The sequence below is a fragment of the Mobula birostris genome, chromosome 17, assembly GCF_030028105.1.
Source record: "Mobula birostris isolate sMobBir1 chromosome 17, sMobBir1.hap1, whole genome shotgun sequence".
NCBI lineage: Eukaryota > Metazoa > Chordata > Chondrichthyes > Myliobatiformes > Myliobatidae > Mobula > Mobula birostris.
In genome coordinates this window covers 31,861,199-31,888,530 of record NC_092386.1, presented here as the reverse complement: position 1 = coordinate 31,888,530, position 27,332 = coordinate 31,861,199, and the positions used below count along the sequence as shown (strand labels likewise).

At 39.2% G+C, this 27,332-nt stretch overlaps 1 protein-coding gene across 1 annotated transcript in view; it reads right to left on the bottom strand.

The window, feature by feature from the left end:
* Positions 1-20,921: 20,921 nt before the first annotated feature.
* prdm6 (PR domain containing 6) overlaps positions 20,922-27,332 on the bottom strand; it is a 246,812-nt gene continuing 240,401 nt past the window's right edge. The window contains exon 9 of the transcript XR_011889524.1: positions 20,922-20,976. The gene's annotated coding sequence lies outside the window, so the exon portion shown is untranslated. The remainder of the gene's footprint in view (positions 20,977-27,332) is intronic.

Sequence of the window (27,332 nt, the reverse complement as noted above, 5' to 3'; positions counted from 1 at the left end):
AAATGAAAATATGCACAAATACCTTGTAGTTATTTTTCTTTAATTACTTGTAATCCTCAAGTGATTTGGCCGCATTTGGAGGGAATTTATTTATTGTAATGACAGCTGGCTGAGTAGAATGTCTGATTAAGCCATTGTGTTGGACTGCGTCTGTGTAATTGAACTTCTTGTATTAAACATGTAGGAAAAAAGTGAAATAAATGGAGTGCAAAACCTCCCAAACAATGAAAGCAAGAGAAAATGAGAAATTTTAACTGGAATGCAGAAATCAGCACTAACAAAATAATGACCATGAGACCATAAAAATAGGAGCAGAATTAGGGCATTTGGCCAATTGAGTCTGCTCTACCATACCTTCACAGCTGATTTATTACCCTGCTTACCCCCATTCTCCTGCCTTCTCCCTGTAACCTTTGATGCCCTTACTAATCAAGATCCTATTAACCTCTGCTTTAAATATACCTAATAACTTGGAATATTGTAGCAATGCATTCGACAAATTCGCAACCCTTGGCTTAAGAAATTCCTGCTCATCCCTGTTCTAAAGGGACATCTTTGTATTCTGAGGTTGTGTCCTCTGATCTTAGACTCCCCCCTATAAGAAACATCCTTTCCACATTCATTCTATCTAGTCCTTTCAATATTTGATAGATTCTTGTAAACTCAGGTGAGTCCAGGCCCTGAGCCACCAAATATTCCTCATACAATAGCAGTTTCATTTCCAGGATCATTATCATGAACCTCCTCTGGGCCCTTTCAAATGCTAGCTCATCCTTTTTTAGATAAGGGGCCCAAACCTGCTCACAATACTCTAGAAGCACCTGACCGATATCTTGTAAAACCTCAGCATTGTATCAACATTTCAATGATTCTTGTTACAATATAAGCTTGATAACTTCGAGAAAGCAATAACATGGAATAAAAAATTTAACCTTTTTTATCACATTGTTGTCACTTAGTTCATTTTTATATTGATAATGAATAAAATCAGCGTTTTGCAGGATTAGGATTTGGATTGAGCCCTGCTGTAGTCAAAGGTTTGCTAGCAATAGAGCGGACATGCTAATGGTAATTTAAGTTCTACAACGCTTTGTTACTTGTGATTAATTTCCTGCCATTTCTATAATGCAAACTCAGGCTAAAATTGTTTAACAGTCCATAATCAGTAGTTCTCATTGTAGGTGGGATAGGCTGGGGTGATGTTGGATCCGTTTAGTGGTACAAACTCAGAAGCAAGCTGATTTATTTTATCTACATACACCATACAATACCTGAGCAAGACAGTTGTCAATATACTGTGGATAAGTGTCCTGATTCCGATGAACCTTAGAAGAATATACCTTGGAAATTATGTTATTTCATTGATTGCAGATAGTTATGCTGTTTGACCAACAGGACACTTACCATTGTCACAGTTCATAAATTGCTCTTTCAAGTGGTTCAGTCTCAGAAATATACCGAGTGTGCTTGATTGTCCTAAATTTAAAAAAAAAGAAAATGCTGAAAACACCCAGCAGGTTAGTCAGTATCTGTGGAGATAGAAATGGAGATACAGCTTCGAGTCTGAGACCATTCATCAGACTGTTTTCTAAATGTTTGCTGTTATAAACCCCTTTTTGCAAATGGGGTGAGGAGCAAACAGAAATTATAGAAATTCTAGTATGTTAGGCTGCTAATGTTACTTGCTGGGAATGTGATGGGCTGGGGTGGGGAGGTGATCTTGTACCTTAATTAACATGAATAATTTTGACATGTCAAGTTGATTTATGGCACAATGCTTGTTTTCTTCAAGTTCATTGGATTTGATGTTTTGTAGAGTTTTGCCACTTTTTTTAAAAAAAACAAATGCCTTTCTGAATAACTCTTCTTAATATGTGTTGAGTTTTCCATGTACTTTCTTTGGCATTGCGCATTCGGCTATTTATATTACAAAATGAGGCTTAGGTCCATGACACAAGAACACCACAGAGATGCCAGGTTGTAACTTGGCTCACAGAGGTGCATTTTATGATATCTAAAGATACTTTAAATAATTACATTATGTGATTTGGAGTGAAATAACATAAAATGTTTAGTTAACTGAAAAATAAAACAATGGCTTCGTCAATTGTATAAAATATATAACTAAATAATAGAAATAACCAATTGTTTCATTTTCACATCCCCAATGATACTGTACATTCACTCTGTCTGTGATACATGGTATTATAAACAAATAGATATTAAGACCAATGCTCCACAGGGAGTTGCTGTCTTCGAGTTCTATTTCTTTCTGTCACTCTGCCCTCAGGCATGCAGATGGGAAATTTCATTTACGAGTTTATTTATCATTTTTTTACCCAGTGAAATAGTTTCATGGTATAATAACTGTATATGGAATGAAGAATTGCTCTTGGATTTATATTAAATAGCCTTAATTTCCCTGAATGTCCATATCTGAACTATTTTCTTTAGAAATATTTTCACAGATGTTTGCTTACCAGATATGAAGGCTCTGTGAGTGGAGTGACTCTGAACCTTGGCGTTCAGGGTGAAAATAAAATGAAGGGACTGTTTATTATTCTGAAGACTGTTTTACAAGGATGGAATTTATTGGGTTGGTGATATTTTATTGGAAAATTTATTGCAAGTGGCAAATATGCTTTTGTTCTCACTTAACCTTATTTTTAAATTTTAACATTGAAAGGCAATTATGCTTCTTAGCAGATTTATAGGTATTTTATATGACAGACTAAATTAATGACTTGAATCAAGCAGCGCATTATCCCCCCCAGAATCTACAATCATCCATAGATATATTCACATTGTAATAACTGTTCTAAAGCATTAGAACTAAGGAGTTGTAAGGAGTTTTGGCTGATGTATTTAAAACCATGAACAAAGGAGGTACAGGAGCCCGAAGATGCGCACTTAGTGATTTAGGAGAAGTTTCTTCTATTCTGGCATCAGATTTCTGAACGGTCCATAAACTCATGAACACTACCTCAGTATCTTGCGCTCTTATTGCACTGTTCATTTATTTTTTGTATATTCTGATTGTAATTTATAGTACTTTGCTGCATTGAACTGTACTGCTGCCACAAGACAACAAATTTCTTGAATGTCAGCACTAATAAACCTGATTCTGATTCTGACAGATAATGAAACTGCTCCATTGACAGAAAGATCAAGAGCAATGGAAAATAAAATGAAAGTGATTGGCAAAGTGAACAAAGTGATTTGAAGATGAAATGTTTTATGCAGCAAGTGGATAGGATCTGACAGGTTAGGAGCGAAGGAGGATTTATTCATGTAGTATTGAAACAAGAGCTAGAAAAGTATCCGAATAGAAAGGATTTGTAGGGTTATGGGCAGAGCTGCATACAAGCAGAGGCTCCAGAGAAGGAAAACAAAGAGTTTGTTGTGGGAGGCAGAGGAACAGCTATAGGATTGCTTCGAGTTGGTGGACTGGGCTGTGTTCAAGGACACATCGGTGGATCTGAATGAATAGACCACAGATGTCATGGACTTCATAAAAACAGCTGTAGACCAATTTGTCTCCACTAAGTCATTCAGAGCCTTCTCCTACCAGAAACCCTGGATGAACCATGAGATCCGCAATCTGCTGAGGGCCAGATCAAATTCATTCAGGTCTGCCGACCAAACAAGACACAAGGGGTCCAGGTACGGTCTCTGGCAAGCCATCTCATGGATGAAGTGGCAATTCTGGATGAAACCTGAATCAATAAAGGATGCTCGACAGTTGTGGCAGGGATTGAATGCTATCACCTCTTACAAAGTGAAATCAAGTGACATAGGCAACAACAGGACTTCGCTTCCAGATGAGCTCAATGGCGTCTACACATGCTTTGACCGTCAAAACATGGTAGAAACTTCATGAGCTCCCACAGCTCATGATGACCCTGTGATTTCAATCACTGAGACTGATATGAAAGCATCCTTGAGGGTGAGCCCACGAAGAGCATCCATCCCAGATGGAATACCTCGCCACATAATAAAGACCTGTACGAGTAGTGCTCTAACATTCTGAAATTCCCTGATGAAGGATGTTTGTCTTACCAATTACTAGTTTAACTGTACTTAAATCAGGCTTGAGTTTAAACATCTATGCCAATTTAACAACCTGTTGGGCCATGTATAATTGTGCTAAAATTATACAATGCAGAAATAGACTCTGGCCCATGTTGGCTACCTATATTAATTATTGGTAGCTATTTATGCTTTGGCAATTCAAGTGTAATTCATAACAATAAGTCTCTGTCTCAGGGAACACCCTGGTGAATTTCATCTGCACTGTCTCCAGTGCCATCACATCTTTCCTCTGATGTGGTGACCAGACTGTACCAGGACTCCAACTGTGGCCTAACCAATGTTTTGCAAAGTTGTACCAACAAATTCCTTTCTCTTAAATTCTCTGCTTCTGCTATTGAAAGTTGGTGTCTTCCCCATCAGCTATCTTCCTGTGCTGCCACTTTCAGGGATCATTGGACATGTACATCAAGTCCCCTGTGTTCCTCAAGCCTCCCTACGGACATCTATCATTTATTGTACATCCCTGCACTTAGACATCTCCCAATTAGTCCTCTGCTTCAATGTCACATCCTAAAATAAATCTAAAGCCTATAGTGTATGTGGTTTTAAAAGTATTATCATTTCAATTACAAAGTTTCAAGTGTTTGTAATTGATTCTATTTATTTATTTATTGAGGTACAGTGTGGAGTAGCCCCTTTAGAGCCATGCCGCCCAGCATCCCACTGATTTAATCCGAGCCTAATCATGGGACAATTTACAATCACCAATTAACCTACCATCTGATGCATCTTTGGACACTGTGGGAGGAAACCCGGGCGGTCATGGGGAGAATGTACAAACTCCTTACAGGCAGTAATGGGAATTGAACTCAGGTCATCTGTACTGTAAAGCATTGTGCTAACCACTGCACTACCTGCCCAATGCCCTGCCCCAAGCCTATTATTAATGTAATACCATGGCTGATATTGCTTGCACTTTTACAGATAATTATTATGGCAATAGAGTTAGGAACAGATGTGTATCCAAATGTTGCCATGCAAGTTATACTGTTACCATCTTGGTGTAGTTCTCCACAACCTTCCAAACAATTTTGCTATGAAAATTTAAAATGTGCAAGTATCCTTGCAACATGTTAATGGCTGTCAATCAGGATTGCCTTTGGGACTAAAATTTAAATGACAGCATTGATGCTTCATTCCTTACAAGTTGAGGTTTCAAGAAAATATTGCTTTCACAAAAAATTCTGCGGAGTCATTGTTATTTTTTAAATTTTAACTGCTTCCGTGTTATACAGCATTAGTCATACAGTTATAAGCAAGTGCTTGGCATTTAATTGTGATTCAAGTCAGATGCCCAAAAATGCACAAGGAAATACCTTTCATATTCATGCAGCTCTTTGAATAATTTCATACAATTATTTTACATTGATAATCTTGCTGAGATACTAAAAACAAATAACCACACATAATTTCAATCGTTCATTCCTATTCCTTACTTTTACTAAGACGTGTAGGACAATAAAAATTAACAATTTGATGGCTAGTTATTAAAAATTCAAAGTTCAAAGTAAATGTATTATCAAAGTTTACATATAATATTATATACAACCCCGAGACTCATTTTTGCAGGCATTCACAGTAAATGCAAGAAACATCACAGAATCATCCCAAAGATGAAGGAGTATTCAAAAGGGAGGATGCGGTAACTGTGGCTGACAAAGGAATTCAAAGACATCATGAAAATTGAAGAGTAAGCTGTATAATATAGCAAAAATTAGTGGGAACTTAGAGGATTGGGAAGCTTTTTTAAAAAAAACAACGGAAGGCAACTAAGGCCATAAAGAGAGAAAAGATGAAATATGCAGGTTAGATAACCAGTAATATAAAAGAGCATGCAAAATGTTTTTCAGATATATAAAGAGTAAAAGAGAGACGAGAGTGGGTATTGGACTGTTAAAAAATGGCACCTCAGAAGTAGTAATGGGGAAACAAAGAAATGGCAGAAGAAATTAAAAAGTATTTTGTGTTAGTCTCCACTGTGGAAGACTCTTAGCAAAATGCCAGAAATGCAAGGGTGTCAGAGGGCAGAAGTGAATATCATTGCTAATTCTACATTCTGCATTCTGTTTTCTTTTTGCTAACTGGATGTAATTATGTATGGCATGAACTGTATGGGTGACACACAAAACAAAACTTTTTCACTGTATCTTAGTACTCATGACAATAATAAACCAATACATAGAAAAAAAATAGGTGCAGGAGTAGGCCATTCGGGCCTTCGAGCCTGCACCGCCATTTATTATGATCATGGCTGATCATCCAACTCAGAACCCCGCCCCAGCCTTCCCTCCATACCCCCTGATCCCCGTAGCCACAAGGGCCATATCTAACTCCCTCTTAAATGTAGCCAATGAACTGGCCCCAACTGTTTCCTGTGGCAGAGAATTCCACAGATTCACCACTCTCTGTGTGAAGAAGTTTTTCCTAATCTCGGTCCTAAAAGGCTTCCCCTCTATCCTCAAACTGTGACCCCTCGTTCTGGACTTCCCCAACATCGGAAACAATCTTCCTGCATCTAGCCTGTCCAATCCCTTTAGGATTTTATACGTTTCAATCAGATCCCCCCTCAATCTTCTAAATTCCAACGAGTACAAGCCCAGTTCATCCAGTCTTTCTTCATATGAAAGTCCTGCCATCCCAGGAATCAATCTGGTGAACCTTCTTTGTACTCCCTCTATGGCAAGGATGTCTTTCCTCAGATTAGGGGACCAAAACTGCACACAATACTCCAGGTGTGGTCTCACCAAGGCCTTGTACAACTGCAGTAGTACCTCCCTGCTCCTGTACTCGAATCCTCTCGCTATAAATGCCAGCATACCATTCGCCTTTTTCACCGCCTGCTGTACCTGCATGCCCACTTTCAATGACTGGTGTATAATGACACCCAGGTCTCGTTGCACCTCCCCTTTTCCTAATCGGCCACCATTCAGATAATAATCTGTTTTCCTATTTTTGCCACCAAAGTGGACAACTTCACATTTATCCACATTAAATTGCATCTGCCATGAATTTGCCCACTCACCCAACCTATCCAAGTCACCCTGCATCCTCTTAGCATCCTCCTCACAGCTAACACTGCCACCCAGCTTCGTGTCATCCGCAAACTTGGAGATGCTGCATTTAATTCCCTCATCCAAGTCATTAATATATATTGTAAACAACTGGGGTACCAGCACTGAGCCTTGCGGTACCCCACTAGTCACCGCCTGCCATTCTGAAAAGGTCCTGTTTATTCCCACTCTTTGCTTCCTGTCTGCTAACCAATTCTCCACCCACACCAATACCTTACCCCCAATACCGCGTGCTTTAAGTTTGCACACTAATCTCCTGTGTGGGACCTTGTCAAAAGCCTTTTGAAAATCCAAATATACCACATCCACTGGTTCTCCCCTATCCACTCTACTAGTTACATCCTCAAAAAATTCTATGAGTTTCGTCAGACATGATTTTCCTTTCACAAATCCATGCTGACTTTGTCCGATCATTTCACCGCTTTCCAAATGTGCTGTTATCACATCCTTGATAACTGACTCCAGCAGTTTCCCCACCACCGACGTTAGGCTAACCGGTCTATAATTCCCCGGTTTCTCTCTCCCTCCTTTTTTAAAAAGTGGAGTTACATTAGCCAACCTCCAATCCTCAGGAACGAGTCCAGAATCTAACAAGTTTTGAAAAATTATCACTAATGCATCCACTATTTCTTGGGCTACTTCCTTAAGCACTGTAGGATGCAGACCATCTGGCCCTGGGGATTTATCTGCCTTCAATCCCTTCAATTTACCTAACACCACTTCCCTACTAACATGTATTTCGCTCAGTTCTTCCATCTCACTGGACCCTCTGTCCCCTACTATTTCTGGAAGATTATTTATGTCCTCCTTAGTGAAGACAGAACCAAAGTAATTATTCAATTGGTCTGCCATGTCCTTGCTCCCCATAATCAATTCACCTGTTTCTGTCTGCAGGGGACCTACATTTGTCTTTACCAGTCTTTTCCTTTTTACATATCTATAAAAGCCTTTACAGTCCGTTTTTATGTTCCCTGCCAGTTTTCTCTCATAATTTTTTTCCCCTTCCTAATTAAGCCCTTTGTCCTCCTCTGCTGAACTCTGAATTTCTCCCAGTCCTCAGATGAGCCACTTTCTCTGGCTAATTTGTATGCTTCTTCTTTGGAATTGATACTATCCCTAATTTCTCTTGTCAGCCATGGGTGCACTACCTTCCTTGATTTATTCTTTTGCCAAACTGGGATGAACAATTGTTGTAGTTCATCCATGCAACCTTTAAATGCTTGCCATTGCATATCCACCGTCAATCCTTTAAGTGTAATTTGCCAGTCTATCTTAGCTAATTCACGTCTCATACCTTCAAAGTTACCCCTCTTTAAGTTCAGAACCTTTGTTTCTGAATTAACTATGTCACTCTCCATCTTAATGAAGAATTCCACCATATTATGGTCACTCTTACCCAAGGGGCCTCTCACAACAAGATTGCTAATTAACCCTTCCTCATTGCTCAAAACCCAGTCCAGAATAGCCTGCTCTCTAGTTGGTTCCTCGACATGTTGGTTCAAAAAACCATCCCGCATACATTCCAAGAAATCCTCTTCCTCAGCACCTTTACCAATTTGGTTCACCCAATCTACATGTAGATTGAAGTCACCCATTATAACTGCTGTTCCTTTATTGCACACATTTCTAATTTCCTGTTTAGTACCATCTCCGACCTCACTACTACTGTTAGGTGGCCTGTACACAACTCCCACCAGCATCTTCTGCCCTTTAGTGTTACGCAGCTCTACCCATATCGATTCCACATCTTCCCGGCTTATGTCCTTCCTTTCTATTGCGTTAATCTCTTCTTTAACCAGCAACGCCACCCCACCTCCCCTTCCTTCATGTCTATCCCTCCTGAATATTGAATATCCCTGAACGTTGAGCTCCCATCCCTGGTCACCCTGGAGCCATGTCTCTGTGATCCCAACTATATCATAATCATTAATAACAATCTGCACTTTCAATTCATCCACCTTATTACGAATGCTCCTTGCATTGACACACAAAGCCTTCAGGCGCTCTTTTACAACTCTCTTAGCCCTTATACAATTATGCTGAAAAATCGCCCTTTTTAATGCTTGCCCTGGATTTGTCGGCCTGCCACTTTTACTTTTCTCCTTAGTACTTTTTGCTTCTACCCTCACTTTACACCCCTCTGTCTCCCTGCACTGGTTCCCATCCCCCTGTTGTGAACTAACGTCCTCACGCCTAGCCTCTTTAATTTGATTCCCAACCCCCAACCATTCTAGTTTAAAGTCACCTCAGTAGCCCCCGCTAATCTCCCTGCCAGGATATTGGTCCCCCTAGGATTCAAGTGTAACCCGTCCTTTTTGTACAGGTCACGCCTGCGCCAAAAGAGGTCCCAATGATCCAAAAACTTGAATCCCTGCCCCCTGCTCCAATCCCTCAGCCACGCATTTATCCTCCACCTCATCGCATTCCTACTCTCACTGTCGCATGGCACAGGCAGTAATCCCGAGATTACTACCTTTGCGGTCCTTTTTCTCAACTCCCTTCCTAGCTCCCTATATTCTCCTTTCAGGACCTCATCCCTTTTCCTACCTATGTCATTGGTACCTATATGTACCACGACCTCTGGCTCCTCACCCTCCCACTTCCAATGCCAATGTCAATGTAGAAATTGTATTGCACCATAAACTCAGGCTTGTTGATTCAGATGTAGTGAGTGCGCATTTTGTACTATGGGGCCACTTATAACCGGCAGTAATCAAACTGTCAACTGACTTTGCACCTTTGTTTTTTTGCATGGTTCATAGAACAGAACATAAAACAGAAATCTACAGCACACTACAGGCCCTTTGGTTCACAATGTTGTGCCAACCATGTAACCTACTCTAGAAACTGCCTAGAATTTCCTAGTGCATAGCCCTCTATTTTTCTAAGCTCCATGTACCTATCTAAGAGGCTCTTCAAAGGCCCTATTGTATCTGCTTCCACAACCGCTGCCAGTGCATTCCATGCACCTATCACTCTCTGTGAGAAAAACTTACCCCTGACATTCCCTCGGTACCTATTTCCAAGCTCCTTAAAACCATGCCCCCTCGTGTTAGCCACTTCAGCCTTGGGAAGAAGCCTCTGGCTATCCACATGATCAATGCCTCTCATCATCTTATACACATCTATCAGGTCACCTCTCATCCTCTGTCGCTCCAAGGAGAAAAGGCCAAGTTCACTCAACCTGTTCTCATAAGGTACGCCCTCCATTCCAGGCAACATCCTTGTAAATCTCCTCTACAGTCTCTCTATAGTATCCACATCCTCCCTGTAGTGAAGTGACCAGAAATGAACACAGTGGGGTCTGACCAAGGTCTTATTTAGCTGTAACATTACCTCACGGCTCTTGAACTCAATTCATGGTTGTTGAATGCCAACACACTATACGCCTGGACGCACACTTACCTGGATAAAAGTTCATCTGCTACTTCTCAGCCCAGTTCTGCATCCTATCGATGTCCCGCTGTAACCCCTGTCAACCCTCCAGACTATCCACAACTTCCCCAGCCTTTGTGTGATCAGCAAACTTACTAACCCACACTTCTACTTCTTCATCCACGTCATTTATAAAAATCACGAACAGAAGGATCCCAGAACAGATCCCTGTGGAAAACCACTGGTCACTGACCTCCATGCAGAATATGAAGCATCCACCCTTTGCCTTCTGTGGGCAAACCAATTCTAGATCCCCAAAGCAAGGTCTCCTTGGATCCCATGCCTCCTTACTTTCTGAAGGAGCCTTGCATCGGGAAACTTATCAAATGCCTTACTGAAATCCATATACACTACATCCACTGCTCTACCTTCATCAATGTGTTTTGTTACTTCCTCAAAGAATTCAATCAGGCTCGTAAGGCACGACCTGCCCTTGACAAAGCCATGCTGACTATCCTTAACCAGATTCTGTCTCTCCAAATGCTCATAAATATTGCCTCTCAGAATCTTCTCCAACAACTTCCCCACCACCGAAGTCAGACTCACTGGCCTATAATTTCCTCGATTATCTCTACTCCCTTTCTTGAACAAGGGAACAACATTTGCATCCTTCCAATCCACCAGCGTTTCTCCCATCCCTCTTGATGATGCAAAGGTCATCACAAGAGGCTCAGCAATCTCCTCCCTTGCCTCCCATAGTAGCTTGGGATATATCTCAGCCGAAGTGACTTAGCTAACTTAATGCTTTTCAAAAGCTCCAGCACATCCTCTTTCTTAATGTCTCTATGCTCAAGCTTTTCAGTCCACTGTAAGTCATCCCCACAATTGCCAAGGTCTTTTTCCCTAGTGAATACCGAAGCAAAGTATTCATTAAGTACATCCACTACCTCCTCTAACTCCATGCACATGGTTCCAATCTTGCACCTGATTGGTCCTCTTGCTCTTCACATACTTGTAGAATGCCTTGGGGTTTTCCTTAATCCTTTTCATGTCCCCTTCTGGTTCTCCTAACTCCATTCTTAAACTCCTTCCTAGCAACCTTGTAATTTTCTGGAGATCTAACAGTACCTAGTTTCTTGAACCTTCATAAGCTTTTCTTTTCCTCTTGACTAGATTTTCTACATCCTTTGTACACCATGGTTCTTTAACCCTATCATCATTTCCCTGCCTCAGTGGAACATACCTATGCAGAACTTCATGCAAATGTTCCCTGAACATTTGCCACATTTCTGCCATGCATTTCCCTGAGAATATCTGCACCCAAGTTCCTGCCTAATAACATCATATTTCCCCCTACCCCAATTAAATGTTTTCTCAAATTGTCTGCTCCTATCCCTCTCCAGTGAAGGAGATAGAGTTGTGGTCACTACCTCCAAAATGCTCTCCCGCCGAGAGATCTGACACCTGATTGGGTTCATTTCCCAATACCAGATCAAATACAGCCTCTCCTCTAGTTGCCAAATCAGGAAACCTTCCTGAACACACCTAACAAACTCCACCCCATCTAAACCCCTTGCTCTAAGAAGATGCCAATCAATATTAGGAAAGTTAAAATTTCCCATCACAACAATTTATTATTATTGTACTGTTCCAGAATCTGCCTCCCTATCTGCTCCTCGACATACCTGTTACTATTGGGGGGGGGGAGGGTCTATAAAAAAAAAAACACCCAGTTGAGTTATTGTTCCTTTCCTGTTTCTGACTTCCACTCATACTAACTCAGTAGACCATCCCTACATGACTTTCTGCAGCCGTGACACTATCCCTAATTAGCTATGCTACGTCCCCATCTCTTTTGCCTCCCTCTCTGTTCTTTTTCAAACATCTAAAGCCTGGCACACTCAGCAGCCATTCCTGCTCCTGAGACATCCAAGTCCCTGTAATGGTCATGATCATAGTCCCTGCAAGTCTCTGTAATGGCCACAACATCACACTTCTGTGAACCTCAAACACACCTACACACACACATTCTTAATCAGAGGAATCAACAGTTATTGGTTATTCACTGGGGACCCCCAAAGGATAGACAGTGTCTTTGTTTCTACTCTGATTTTGAAAGTTCTGAGACAACTGATGAGACTATTGTGCAAGACTCAGATTCTCTCATGAATGGGGCAGGAAGTGGCTGAAGTGGTGGGTGGCGATTGTGAGATAAGGCATTCCTTCTGAATCGCCTCCATCTCCTGATCATGTTTTTGAGGTTCCCCATGTCATAGTGAATGGTTCTTCTCAAGTCTCAGCGCAGATTCCTCTATAGAAACACAAAATGCCCAATACTTGCTTCCTCACAGAGATTCTACTGAGCAAAAGAATATCTTCTTAGTTTGAGAGCACATCTTCCCCCACCAGTCCTGAATCAGAAAAACTGCTTGTGTCAATAAACAGGTCATAGATTTTCTATACTATCTACTTCCACTTTCATTAATCTTAATTCAGCAACTGATGGATAATCGTTTAAATTTTTATGATTTCATGGGAGAAAATTCAATACATGAAGCTTTGCTGCTGGTGTTATTTGCAGACTTGTTGGTTTGATGGGAATGTTAAGGCACTGTTCCCATATCTTCAATTTTCCTCTTCATAAGTATGGAGGTTTAGGTTAAATGCCAATATCTTATTTGGTAATGCTGTTATTAGTGATGACTTAAAGTAGAAATACAAAATTGCATAATTTAAAGTTCCACAAAAGTTTTACGATTATTACTTAGATCATTAACACCATATCAATTGTGAAATTTTATTTCAATTTTCTGTGCCATTCGGTCCTTTTTCTCGTTACATTTGTAATTTTCTCTGCAAAATATACATTTTGAAAAATCATTTCTGGAGATTGAGAATAAGTTTTGATGTCTTGAAAAATGCAAAGATTATTTTGTATTTGCACCAACTTATAATGACAAAAAATAACATCTCTCAATGAAAATAGATGCAGAAAAGAAGCGAGAAATATAAATATAAATTAAATCTTCAAAATTGAAGAAATTAGAACTTCAATGGCTATATTTATTTTAGGTTTACTGTCTAAACATTGTATTCTTGCTCCTGTAGAGTCTATAAACATGTGCTATTCCATTTGAAATCATTTTCTGTTCACCACAAAGCTTTTACTGGTTTCCCTAAAACATTCTACATTGAACTAAACGACTCTGGGACAAATTGCTCTGGAAATAATTCAGCCATGAGACTGCCACAGGTTCTGAGGTAATTAAATTGCAGATGTATCTTTAAGTTTTTGAAATGCTACAGATACTATATATTTAGGTCTTCAAGGAGAGAGAGTAACCCATGTGCGTAGATAAAAAAAAGTATGCAGCAAGTGAAAATGGCTTGTTATAATATGTCTTGTACTGAGTCAGATGTTTATAAGTTCAAGTCTTTGTCTATTGGATTTGAGGTTGATGCTGAGGATGCGCTATATTCTTGGAAGATTTCTGTTAAGATAAAACATTTTTTGAAGTTCTGTGTATCTTCCAGCTGGCTGTAAAAGATCCTATGGCATCCCATGGCACCACAAACACAGAGTGAGTTTCCCTTGCGTCATTTGATATTTATCCCTTAACCAGCATCAGCAGAACAGATTATCCGGTCCTTTTGATTCATCACTTGTGCAAAGCTTCAACAGAACTAACAATAAATTTATTTATTGCCATGGTCGTATAGCAGTCAGTGCGATGTGGTTACAGCTCGGGGCTTTCTGGGGTTCAGAGTTCAGTTCTGCAACGTCTTTAAGGAGTTTGTACACTCTCCCCGTGACTGCGTGGGTTTCCTCCAGGTGCCCTAGTTTCCTTCCACAGTCCAAAGACGTACAAATAAGTAGGTGAATTGGTCATTGTAAATTATTCTGTGATTAGGCTAGTGTTAAGTAGGTGAGTTGCTGGGTGGTGCAGCTCACTGGACGAGCCTGTTCCATGAAGTGTCTCTAAATCAGGAGTCCTCAACCTTTTTTATGCCATGGACCCTACCATTAACCAAGGAGTCTATGGACCCCAGGTAGGAAACCCCTGCTCTAAATATAAATAAATACATATATAAATAACCTAAGGATGTGCTGGGGGCAGCTTGTAGGTGTTGCTGCACATTCCGACACCAATATAACACAGCAATCTTGTTCAGCTGAATAACACAAGCAACAACAAACATAACAACAGCAAAATAAGCCTCTTTCCCACCATTCCAACCCTCCCAGCCACTCAGCCACGCAGTCAGCAGGCCTCCAATACCAGAAAAGGACATCTTCAGGCCTTCATTGGCCACCTCTTAGAAACTTTGTTGTTCATGAGAGCCCACTGTGTGAAAATTGACTGCCGCATTTCTAATCTTGCCATACAGACAATTCAAAAGCACCTCACTAGGCTAGAGAGATTTATGATGTTCAAAGTTTAAAGTAAATTCATTATTAAAGTACATATATGTCACCATATATAACCCTGAGATTATTTTTCTGGCGGATGTCCTTAATAAATCCATAATAGAATAATAACCGTTAACAGAATTGATGAAAGACTCCACCAACTTGGGCGTTCAAACAACGTTCAAAGACTAAAAAACTGTGCAAATACGAAAAGAAAGAAATCTGCGGGAATGGCGGGGGCACAGTGCCACAGGAGGGATGTGGGACAAGTGGCAGAGAAGGAATGCCAGGGCCGGGGAGGGGCTGGTGGGACGGGTGCAGACACACCCAGCAATGTAATTTGAATCCAAACAATTAGTTTATTGATCATTACAGAATGTCTGTTTGGTGCTTCCCTCTCTCTTCCCTCTCTCAGTCCACAATACAGACGCATATCAGAACCAGGTTCATCATCACTCACATATATCATGAAACTAGTTTTTTTTTGATGTTGCAGTACAATGCAATGCATAAAATTACCACAGTACTGTGCAAAGGTCTCAGGTACCCTAGCCACTGTATCTATGTGTGCCTAAGACATTTGCAAAGTACTGTACAGTCCAACACTGACCATGATCCCAAATAAAACTCATATGTGGTCCATATTCTGCTGTCCCTTAAGGCTCCTCTTAAACATCTGGTTCTGTCACATCCGCTGGCTGTGTACTCTACAATATACAAAGTTCTTTGTGTAAAACACCTGCCATGCAAATCTATTTTTGTACTGGCCCCTCTGAACTTAAACCTGTGTCCTCTAGTTTCCATCTTGGGAAGAAGACTTTATCTACTCTATTTACACTTCACATAATTTTATAAGCTTCTGTCAGGTCACTTTTCTCCTACTGACTTTCCAAAACTCATCACTTCACACTTGTCTGGAATAAACCCTATCTGCCTTTTTCCTGTTCAAATTTCCAGTTGATCTACATCCTGCTGTATCTTTTGATGACCTTCCTTACTATCCATAACTCCAACAATTTTTGTGTCATCTGCAGACTTACTGATCGGGTCACTTTGATTTTCATCTGAAAGATTAATATATATTACGAACACCAGTGATCTCAGCGCTGATCGTTGCGGACTATCAGTGGTCACAGATCTCTATTTAGAATAGCACCTTCCACTGCACCTACAATCTTCTATAACCAAGGCAATTTTGGATCTAGTTTACCAATTCACTGAGGACCTTATTTGACTTGGAGTCACAGAGTCATTCAGCAGAGAAACAGACCGTTTTGCCCTACTCAAGCATGCCAACCAAGATTCCCATCTAAGCTAATCTCATTTTACAGCATTTGGCCCATATTCCCCTAAATTTTTTATGTTCATGTACTTGTCCAAATGTCTTTTAAACATTGTCCATGAGAAATTATGGACAGTATTTAAAAGATATTGGGCAGCTGCCTCAACTGCTTTCTATGGCAACTTGTACCATATACACACTCTGTGTGAATAACTTGCTCCTCTGTTCCCTATTAAAACTTACCCCTCTCAACTTAAACCTACTCCCTCTAGTTTTTGATTCCTTTTCCTAGGAAAAAGACTGTGTGCATTCACCTTATGCATGCTCCTTATGATCTTATACACCCCTAAAAGGTTACCCCTTGTTCTCCTAGATTCCACGGAATAAAGTCCTACCCTGTCGAGCCTCTCCTATAATTTCAGCCTTTGAGCCCTGACAACATTTTGGTAAATCTTTGCACTCTTTCCAGATTAATGACATCTTCCCTATAACAGGGTACCAAAATTGTAGATTCTTCTGGAGCGCCACAGTAGCGCAGCAGTTGTGTATTACTATTACAGTGCCATCGACCCAGGTCCAATTCTCTCGTTGTCTGTGAAGAGTTTGCACGCTCTCCCCATGACTGCGTGATTTCCTCTGGATGCTCAGGTTTTCTCCCACATTCAAAAAATGTACCAGTTAGTAGGGTAATTTGTCACATAGATGTAATATGGCAAAGCACAGGCTTGTTGGAACTGAAGGTCTTTTACTGTGTTGTATTGCTAAGTAGATAGATAAAGTGAAACAAAATAAAATAAAATATTTCAAGTGCAGCCTCAATACATTGTGTACAACCGCAACATAGAATCTCAATTGCTTTAATCAATGCCCAGACTGGTGAAGGCCAGCATCACCAAGCACCTTCTTCAGGACCTTGTCTACCTGTGCCCCCACTGTCATGGAAGGTCTTAATCTTCTGGACCAGCCTACTGCAAGGGACTCTGTCAAGTGCTTTACTAAAGTCAATGTAGATAACATCTACTGCCCTACCATCTTCCATCTTCTTCATCAGCTGGATGTTTAATTTGTCACAAGGATGTCCAGTTGTGACAATATGACTTCTAATTACAATTGATTTGTTCATTTGATTTTGAAGTGGTTCTGGTAAGTTGTAAGACAAACTATAATAAAGATGCAATTTATCCTAATGATAGAATATACTCAACACAAGACAGAAATTGAGAAGAGTAGAGTTTAATGTCACGTTTATAGATCATAATGTACTTTTTAATGGAACATATGAGCAAGGCTTGGGATGTTTTGGTTCCAGTTAACCTGAATTGACAATAACTTTTTAAAGTGGTTGATCACATTTTTTAACTGGCTGGACGATTGAAGTTAAAAGTAGTGAAAGCTTGACAGATCCTCCTGGCAACTTTGTTCATTGTTCAAAACTTGCTGTTTTGAGAAAGAGATTGAGACTCCCTCAACGCCACACACATACAGAAAATATCAGCACATTTAAATGCAGCTTGAGGGCTATAAATTTCATTAACTGACCTGGAGCTCAATGTAAACAGTCTGAGAGACTGCTGGACCACAGACTCAGAATGTTCACTCCTGGCAGCCCTTCCATTCTAGGGTATGTTCTCTATCAGCTGACAAATCACAGCACTGTCAAACCAGTGCACAAAGCAACAATTGGCTGGGACTTTGGTGCTGGAAGACGTGCTTCTTTGTAAAAACTTGCCGCTGATTTAAGTTATCTATACTAGACTACTTTAAAAAAAGAAGTATCATTTTTAATACTTGCATAGGTACCTTTTGAATTCTCAAAGCAACTTGACAAAAACACTTGCCACCAATAAAACTTAATATTGTGACCTAAAACACAAATAATAACTATATTAAGAGTATCATGTGTTCCTCTACATTATTCAGTGTTAGTAAGTGCAGGGAAAAGAGAAAACAAGTGGAAGAGTTAGATATAGCAGAGACAGTTATTATTTTTGTGATTTTGTAATCTATTTAAAAGAGCCAATAAAAGCTAATAAAATCCTTACAAATCTTAAAAATATGTGATCTTTCATTTTTGTTTCGACTATCTTCTTAAGTACTGAGTGTCCTTTTTTTTAAAAAAGAAAAGCTTGCAAAAATTTATTTTGTTAAGACATCTATCGTGTGCAAGGCAGGTTAATTCAACATGTGGAGGGACAATGTCTTTGCCAGACTAACCTTACTTGATCACTTTCCTTTTAAATTCCTATTATGGCCATGAATCCAAGTGACTTCTTAATGCAGTTTCTTTGATCACAACTGTATTTTTTTAAGACAAAAGGATTGCATACTGCCAAACCAAACATAAGCAGTTTAGATGGTAATCTTCTTATGGATTTAACAGTACTCCTAATTTTTGGGTTTTTTATATGCTTTAGACACATCCTTTTCGTTGCATCATTTACCATGGCTTACTATCTAATGAATGTTATTCTGCCCATCTGCTTCCATTGAAGTTTTAGATAATTAATGTTTCTCAAACTAAAACATATTGTTCTATTACATATCTCTGCCCAACATGCCTTTTGAAAAATATTGTTTTATTTAAATATTGCTTTCTATCTTGCAAATATATTTAGTACTTAATGGCTGTTTACAGTAATAGAGGTGATCATTGACAGTTAATGTATCTAATCCCTCTGGTCCCATTTGGTTTACAAGATAAACTGCAGACTAAAGTCCTCCCCACATCTGGGTATAAGAAATCCTTTGCAGAACAAACAGAGGAATTACTGCTGATAAACAGAACAAAGCTTTTTAGGCTAGCATAGGCCCCAAGACTGTAAGAATATTGATATAAATCACTTGATTCTTAAAGCCTGTTGTAAGGCTGAATTCCATTACCACAGACATTGAAGGCTTGCTACAGTCTGTTTTCTTTATCTTCAGCAAAATAGGATCTTACAACTCAGTAAAATAAGATTTTAATGTATATGTATTTCACTTCCTTTGCATTGACCAAACATATGCAATTATATGTCTGATTTTAAATAATTTCTCAAATATAGCTTTGTGGTTGATTTATATCAACAACCACGGTCCCGACTAGATTTAAGACCAAATGGTTTGATTTATTTGTTTCAGTTATTTCGTTAAGTACAACATACCTCAAACTCTACAAAACCACTTTAAAATGATTATAAACTTTAGGCAAAGATAAAGGATAACCTACACTGTATTTTTATCTTGTTGTATTCTGCTGTTTGTCTCTTCATCAAAGCCTGCTGCACTGCACAATGTATTCACTTTCCTTCATTAAGATTAACAGAAGAGGCATAGTTATACAGTAGTTGTTCTCATTGGAAATGTAACATTTACAGCCCTGGACAAGTTTTGAAACCTATTAGTCTCCTCACTAGAATATTCTCTCAGTTTTGAATTCAGCTATTGCAGACAAGCAAAATTTACTATTTTCTGTGGGATTTTCCAATTAATCCAGTAAGTGGAGGCTTTGTAATGAATGATCACAATGGAAGAAATAAAACCTCACACTGATATCCATCCTCATTTGCTTATGTATTGAAATATATCAAAGGGGGCCAGAACAATATTTTGTCATTTAGGTCATTACATGTAAAGGTAGATTGTAAAGCAACTTAGAAGAGTGCAAAGAGTCTGCATGGGAATATGGACAAATTATGTGAGTGGGCAAAAATTTGACGGATGGAGAATACTAGGGAAATATAAGAATGTCCACTTTGGAAAAGTGGTTCAGGGTTGATTGCATTTATATCAGGCTCAGGGAATGCAACATGGCTAACACTGACATAAAAATGTACACATGAAGGTAATGGAAAGATTTACTAATTTTCTTCCCATTAACAAGGGTTTGCAGTTTTAACGTCTCGTATTGTTACATGAATATCAACAGGAGGAAATGAGGGGAAACTATTTGGCAACACATTTGTGATTACCTTCCAAAAGCCAGTCATGATGACAGATTATTAACCAAGAGACAGATGGAAAGCACCCTGGAGACACCCCACTGGAGACAGATGGAAAACCTAAAGGGAAAATAAGTTAAAACAACTACATTGTTGTGACATTTCCTTCTGAAGTCTTAGGAATTTTAGAGTAATTAAATATCAGACATAGTTTCTTTTTATTTTATAATGCACAATTAGATTAGACAAGGGGAGGAGAGAACAAGTTTTTGCATTACTTCTTGGAATTTATTTGGAACCATTTTTTTTCAATAAGTGGTTGGAGACTCAAACGTAAACTACTATTTAATTTTGGCACAGTGAGGACAAATAATCAAACTGGTCCCAGAGAGCAAAATGCAGATTTTTGCAAAATCTAGTAGTTTCACAGGATACAGAAAATAATAAATTAAACAGGTGCAAATATTGTAATAAACAGACTTAATCATTGTTCACTTAAAGGTGACTTTCCAACATATCGCTTTGTGCATTATTTCTCTTAGAAATTATAAATTATACTACAGTACATATTTAATGAATGATTTTAAAAATATGTTAAAGTAAAACCAATGCATCTCCTGTTTAAAACACATTTTATACGTGGGAATTACTCAGTATGTTTTCCATTCTGTACTTATTTTGTTATCTTGAGCTAACTTTTATATGTGTACTTGGAAAAACAATATTTTCATGCTATAGCTTAGTCAAATGAATTATTCATTTGCAGATCTACAGAGAGTAAGATTGAAGAGTTCACCAGGTAGCATCTGTGGAAGGGAACTGGTTCTGAAAAAGAATCAGAATGAGAATCAGAAACAAGAGAAAATCTGCGGATGCTGGAAATCCAGGCAACACACACAAAATGCTGGAGGAGCTCAGCAGGCCAGGCAGCATCTTTGGAAAAGAGATGAAGGGTCTCACACAAAACATTGACTGTATTCTTTTCCATTGATCCTGCCTGGCGTACTGAGTTCCTCCAGCATTGTGTGTGTGCAGCAGTTCAATGCAATACAAAAAAAACTATAAATTACAATAATAAATATACTGTATATTAGATACTTAGAAACATGGAAAACCTACAGCACAATACAGGCTCTTTGGCCCACAGTGCTGTGCGGAACATGTACTTCCTTTAGAAATTACCTAGGGTTACCCATAGCCCTCTATTTTTCTGAGCTCCATGTACCTATTCAGGAGTCTTTTAAAAGACCCTATCCGCTTCCACCACCGTCGCTGGCAGCCCATTCCACGCACTCACCACTCTCTGCATAAAAAACTTAACCCCGACATTTCTGTACCTACTTCCAAGCACCTTAAAACTATGCCCTCTCATGTTAGCCATTTCAGCCCTGGGAAGAAGCCTCTGGCTATCCACATGATCAGTGCCTCTCATCACCTTATACACCATATTAAAAGGTTAATTTAATTAGTACTAAAGAGAGCAAAAATAATATTTATGGGTCAGTTCAGTAAGCTGATAGCAGAGGGGAAAACACTGTTCCTAAAATGTCCCAAACCTGAAACATTAACATTTTTTTTCAATTTAGTTTGATTTCAGCATTTTCTGTTTTTACTTCCAGCATCGGCAGTTTTCTTGATTCATGTTATCTCAATTTGACTGGTCCCACATTGCTATCCACAGTGAAAGAAGTTTTCTCCATTTTTGATGGGCCAGCCCATAAAATGGAATCATACAATAAAGAAAGTTGCAACTTCACAAGAAATGTCAAGGTAGGTAGCAGACTGCCATAACTACTGCCTCAAATGCAGACGCTAAACACAGTCAGTGACATACACATTACTCATCCTACAACCCATGCTAACCTATGATAAAGCATAAAACCTCTCAATTACTATTGACACCTGCAGAGTGAAGCACTTTCAAGAAAAAGTGGACATTAATATACAGTGAGATACTTATTTCATTCAAAAAACAGTTCAACTTCCAGATAAACTTTTCTTGAAGCTGCTCCTCCCTTCAGGTGTCAATAGTAATTGAGAACTTTTATATATGCAAGATGTTGTAGCAAACTGCTTAAATTCGAGAAGGGATACTTTCATTGACATGTTAGCAAAAAAAGTATGTTTTGGTCGGGCTTACTTAGCTGTTTATTGATGAACTATAAAGCTGGTAATGGATGGATTATTGAAAGAGCCATGTATTTTGAAGAGAGACATAGAGAGACTTGTTCATGAGAACAACTCCTCATCTTCCGTCCAGGAATATTGCAGTCTTTTATATTCAATATTGAATTCTCCCTCTTTAGGTAATGTGCCCCTTTTTCTATCCTTCTCAGAATTGGTCATTTCTGTTTGTCATTATTTTGGGTCAATTTTTCTTTTTCTATTTATGTAGTTCATGGTGATGGTCATATCCCACATCTTTACCACAAGCAACAATTTACACAGACAAAGAAGCACAATCTGATTCCAGCTTCTATATAATTTCTGTATTTACTCATTTAGTTATAACTGAATTGGGATTCTCCCTTTGTTTCACCCATCTATCCCCCTCTTCTCTGCTTTTGAAAACTAACTTGTTTTCTCTCTCCCAGTTCTGATTAACAGTCCTGGACCTGAAGGGTTAAATGTTTTTCCTTTCACAGATGTTGCCTGATCTGCTGAGTATTTCCAGCAATTTCTGTTTTTACTTCAGCGTACAAGCAGTGGCCACTTTATTAGGTACACTTGTACATCAGCTCGTTAATGTAAATATCTAATCAGCCCATCATGTGGCAGCAACCTAATACATAAAAATATTCAGATGTGCTTCAAAACATTTAGTTATTATTCAGAACAGACATCAGAATGGGGAAGAACTGTGATCTAAGTGACTTCGACTGTAGAATGGTTGTTGCTGCCACACAGGGTGGTTTGAGTGTTTCAGAAACTGCTGATCTCCTGGGATTTTCACACACAACAGTCTCTAAGTTTACAGAAAATAGTGCGAGAAACAAAAAAACATCCAGTGAGCGGTAGTTTAGTGGGCAAAAAAAGTCTTGTTAATGAGGGAGTTCAGAGGAGAATGGCCAGACTGGTTCAAGGTGACAGGCAGTGACAGTAACTCAAATAATCACATGCTACAACAGTGGTGTGCAGAAGAGCATTTCTGAGCGCAACACGTTGAGCCTTGAAGTGGCTGGGCTACAACAGCAGAAGTCCACGAACATCCACTCAGTGGCCTCTTTACAGGAGGTACCTAATAAAATGGCCACTGAGTGTACACTACAATAAAATGGCTCACACCAGCTGGCTTTGTACTGTGGTATGCTCCTGGAATGCGAAACACCCTGGAATCTCATTTTCAGTGGACTGATGTCATTCCCAGTGACTACTCCTGGTGTTCCATAAATGTTGCTCACACTTATCTAAAGTGTGGGAGCACACATAGGTTTGAAAACCCACTGAAGTCGCACTTGTGGTCTCATATACATCCCTCAGAAAAGTGTCTGGAGATACAGGACGTCCAAGTTATGGGAACTACAAGAAATTCTGATATTGGCCATCAGAGATATCAGACACATGCATTTTTAGGATGCAGAGTTCTTCAAGGGAGTCCTTACAGGAACATGAGTGTAGTCAATTGCAGCCTGCTGCGTGGAGAAGCCAGCAATGCCTTGTGGTGACATATGAAGCGTTATTTATCAGTGTGCTTGGACATCCAGTTTGTGACTTGCTTACAGATTTATGATTTCTTTAGTTTTCTCTCTGGTACTGCCAAGCAAAGCTTTAAGTCCAGGGAAATTAGCTGCGAACTGAGTTACAGGGTACATGACAAAATTTGACACTCAAAGTAACTTGCAAGGTTTTGTTGAGAACCGAGGTTCTGTTGCTATCTATAGGTTGGAAATCTTTAACCAAAAGATCAGAATGGCTTGCCTTCATTTTAAGCATGGATACAGGTTCTGTGAGCAACTGTAAGAAGATGCTACCAATTCTTCCCTTCTTCATTGCATCTATCATGCTTGCTTCCTACTTATATCTTGCTCTCTTTAGTGGCCTTCTCTGTCGTACTTCAAGAGGTGAGTTCATTCAAAGCTGAACTTCAGTGACCTTTTGATGGTAGTGAAGCACTTGTAGGTAAAATGGCAGGACAGCACTTTGAAAAAGTCAATTGAGATTGTCTCAAAACAATACAATATGAATACATTTGCTGGTACTGGAGTGAGATATTTTGACTAGTTGGGTGGTGCTGCAACACAGTCCTTGCACTCAGCATCAGTAAGAAGGAAGAATTGATTCAGGAAGGGGAAGTTGAGAGAAAACACACTAATTCTCATCACGGGGTCCAAGGGTCAGCAGTGGAAAGGATGAGCTGCTTCAAATTCCTGGGCATCAATATCTCTGAAAATCTATCCTGGGCCCAAAATATCAATCAATCAATAGTTCCATTTAATGTCAGAGAAATGTATACATCCTGAAATTCTTGTTCTTCACAGACATCCTCGAAAACAGAAGAGTGCCGCAAAGAATGAGTGACAGTAAAAACATTAGAAACCCAAAGCCCCCCCACTCCCCCTCCCACACACAAACAGCAGCAAAACAACAACCCTCCCCCACCCCCACCCAGTTCAGCAAAAAAAACATCGGCACCCTCTACCCACCGAACAAGCAATAGCAAACCCTCTAGAAATCTGCAGTACAACAAAAATTAATCGGTCACCTGACAAATTCAACATACCACAGACTCTCTCTCTCTCTTCCTAATAAAGGGGCAAAGAGGGGAGCAAGAGGGGAGACATAAATAAAACAACTCACTCCCCTCTGCAAGAGGGGAGACATAAATAAAACAACTCACTGACTTGTGATGATGTAGTCTGCTGTGTCGCTTTTTCTCTCCCCTGAGTTCTCCAACTCAAGAATTGGCAACAAGCTGACATATTGATGCAATCATGAAGAAATCAGCAATTAACATTCATTAGGAGATTGAGGACATTTGGAATGCCACCAAAGACTTGAGAGTATTTCTACAGATGTACCATGGAGAGCCTTCTGACTGATTACATCACTGCCCGGTATGGAGGCTCCAATGCATAGGTACAGAAAAGCTGCTAGCTCCATCTTGGGCACTAGCCCCCACTCCATCGAGGCCATCTTCAAAAGGTAGTGCCTCTAAAAGACAACATTCGTCATGAAGGACCTTCTCATTACGAGCAATGGGGAGATGGTACAGACACCTGAGGATTCACGCTCAAAATTTTAGGAAGAATTCTTCCCCCCTTCCATCAGATTTCTGAATGGTTCATAAACCCATGAATACCTCACTATTTTGCAAAATTTATTTATTTCACATATTTCTTATTGTGACTTGAGGTAATTTTTAAGTATGTCAGTAATAATAAATCTGATTCTGATGCTCTGTCACCTCCCATTCCGATACTATAATGTATCACCTTTATATTCCATTAACTGCATTGATTAAACTACAGTTGAAGGTTTGGTTTGAGCATTTGACTGGAAGAGAAAAATCAGGAACTGACCAGCTATGACTCAGAGGGTTAAAGGGAAGTTTAAAAAAATCCAAAATGGTAGACTAAAAGTACTGGCGTTATCATTGCATTCCTTCAGGCAGCTGACTTTGAAGAGGTTAAATAAATATTTATACTTCTTTAAGAGCTTTTGAGTTCCATGTTTCAATTATTCACTTATATATAACCATGGAGCCTGAAGGTCACTAATTGTTTCTGATATTTTGACCTTCCACCCTTAAAATTGCAGTACAGTTTCCCTGAAAAGGAAATTCCACATTTTATACATTTCTTGTTGGCCATTTGTGCATGTGAATTAAATTTTATTTTATTGTAATCATTTTAAGCCTCGGGATAAAATTGCAGTTCACAGGTCTTTTCCCATGAAAGAGTTGAACGAGATTGATGGCAAAAGTCAAAATTCTGTTTGCATTACAAATATACTTTGTATCACATGGGAATTGCTCCAACAAATCGTTGACATTTGTTTCTTCATAAATTATTTACAATTTATATCACAACTATTCTTTCACATTGGCTGATGGAAGAAATTCCAAACTGGGACGAGGAAATGTAACGTTGGCATTTATGTTCAAATGATTACCATACCAATATGTGCCAAGATTCCCCTTTCTGGTTTATCTCTGTTTATTGGTTAATAGCCACAGAATGCTTGATTTTTATCAAAAAGATATTGATGAAGGAATGCATTTATCCATCAAAGAGCCAATACTGTATATCCGTGATGCGGACAAATAACAAATGTCAAATACCAGATTTCCTTGGCTCTTCTTTCTGCATATGGGGGAGGGTTGGGATGAGCACAAATCCCTTCTTCCGGACTTTGGTTGTAATTTGGCAGAGATTCAGGATTGTTGTCAGCCTCAGACATTAGTGAAATGGTAAGCAGAAGGAAACGGAAGAAGAGGATGAGAGCAAATAATGTGGATATTCCTGATGCAGCTCTGGTATGTAGTAGGTCATAGGTTGTTTTGAGAAAGCTGGTTCCCTGGGCTGTGAGGAGTCAACACCTACTCGATGGATAAACTCTCTGTACAGTTTTATTTGACAATTCTTCCTGAATGCACCATTGTTCATATATCTTATAGGAACTTGTTTGATGGGTGTCTCCCAGCCAAAAATGACTGGATCAAGATTTATAAACAGTTCCATGAAATGCTCACAGATGCTCTCAATTACTGTTTAATATAAAAACTATTTTCTCTGAACAATGCCACAGAGTGAGTTCTAGTTTTCTCCAGATTATCTGGAATGCAGAACAAGAGGATCAAATTATTAGTTTGGCTAACTGATAGTTTTATTAACTAGAATTATTAGTTTTAGTTTCTATAAAACGTTTAAAAAAATTGATAGACCAAAACATTATAGGATAAAAACTCTACATTTTATGCATTTTGTTTAAATTACTGATTTAGAAGATTTTGCCATGTTTATGGTATACTTAAACACAAATAATGCTGAACATTCACATGCAAATCTCAATGGTTAGCCAACATGGAAAAACTCAAAGCATTCACCAGCAATTTACTGATGCTAACTTACCCTAATGTCACTCACCCAAGAGTATATTTGTAACAGTAAATGGGATACTTTCATTTGAGGATTGATATCCTTGTGAGGTCACTAACGCAGTGAACGAGAAAGCAGTTACCG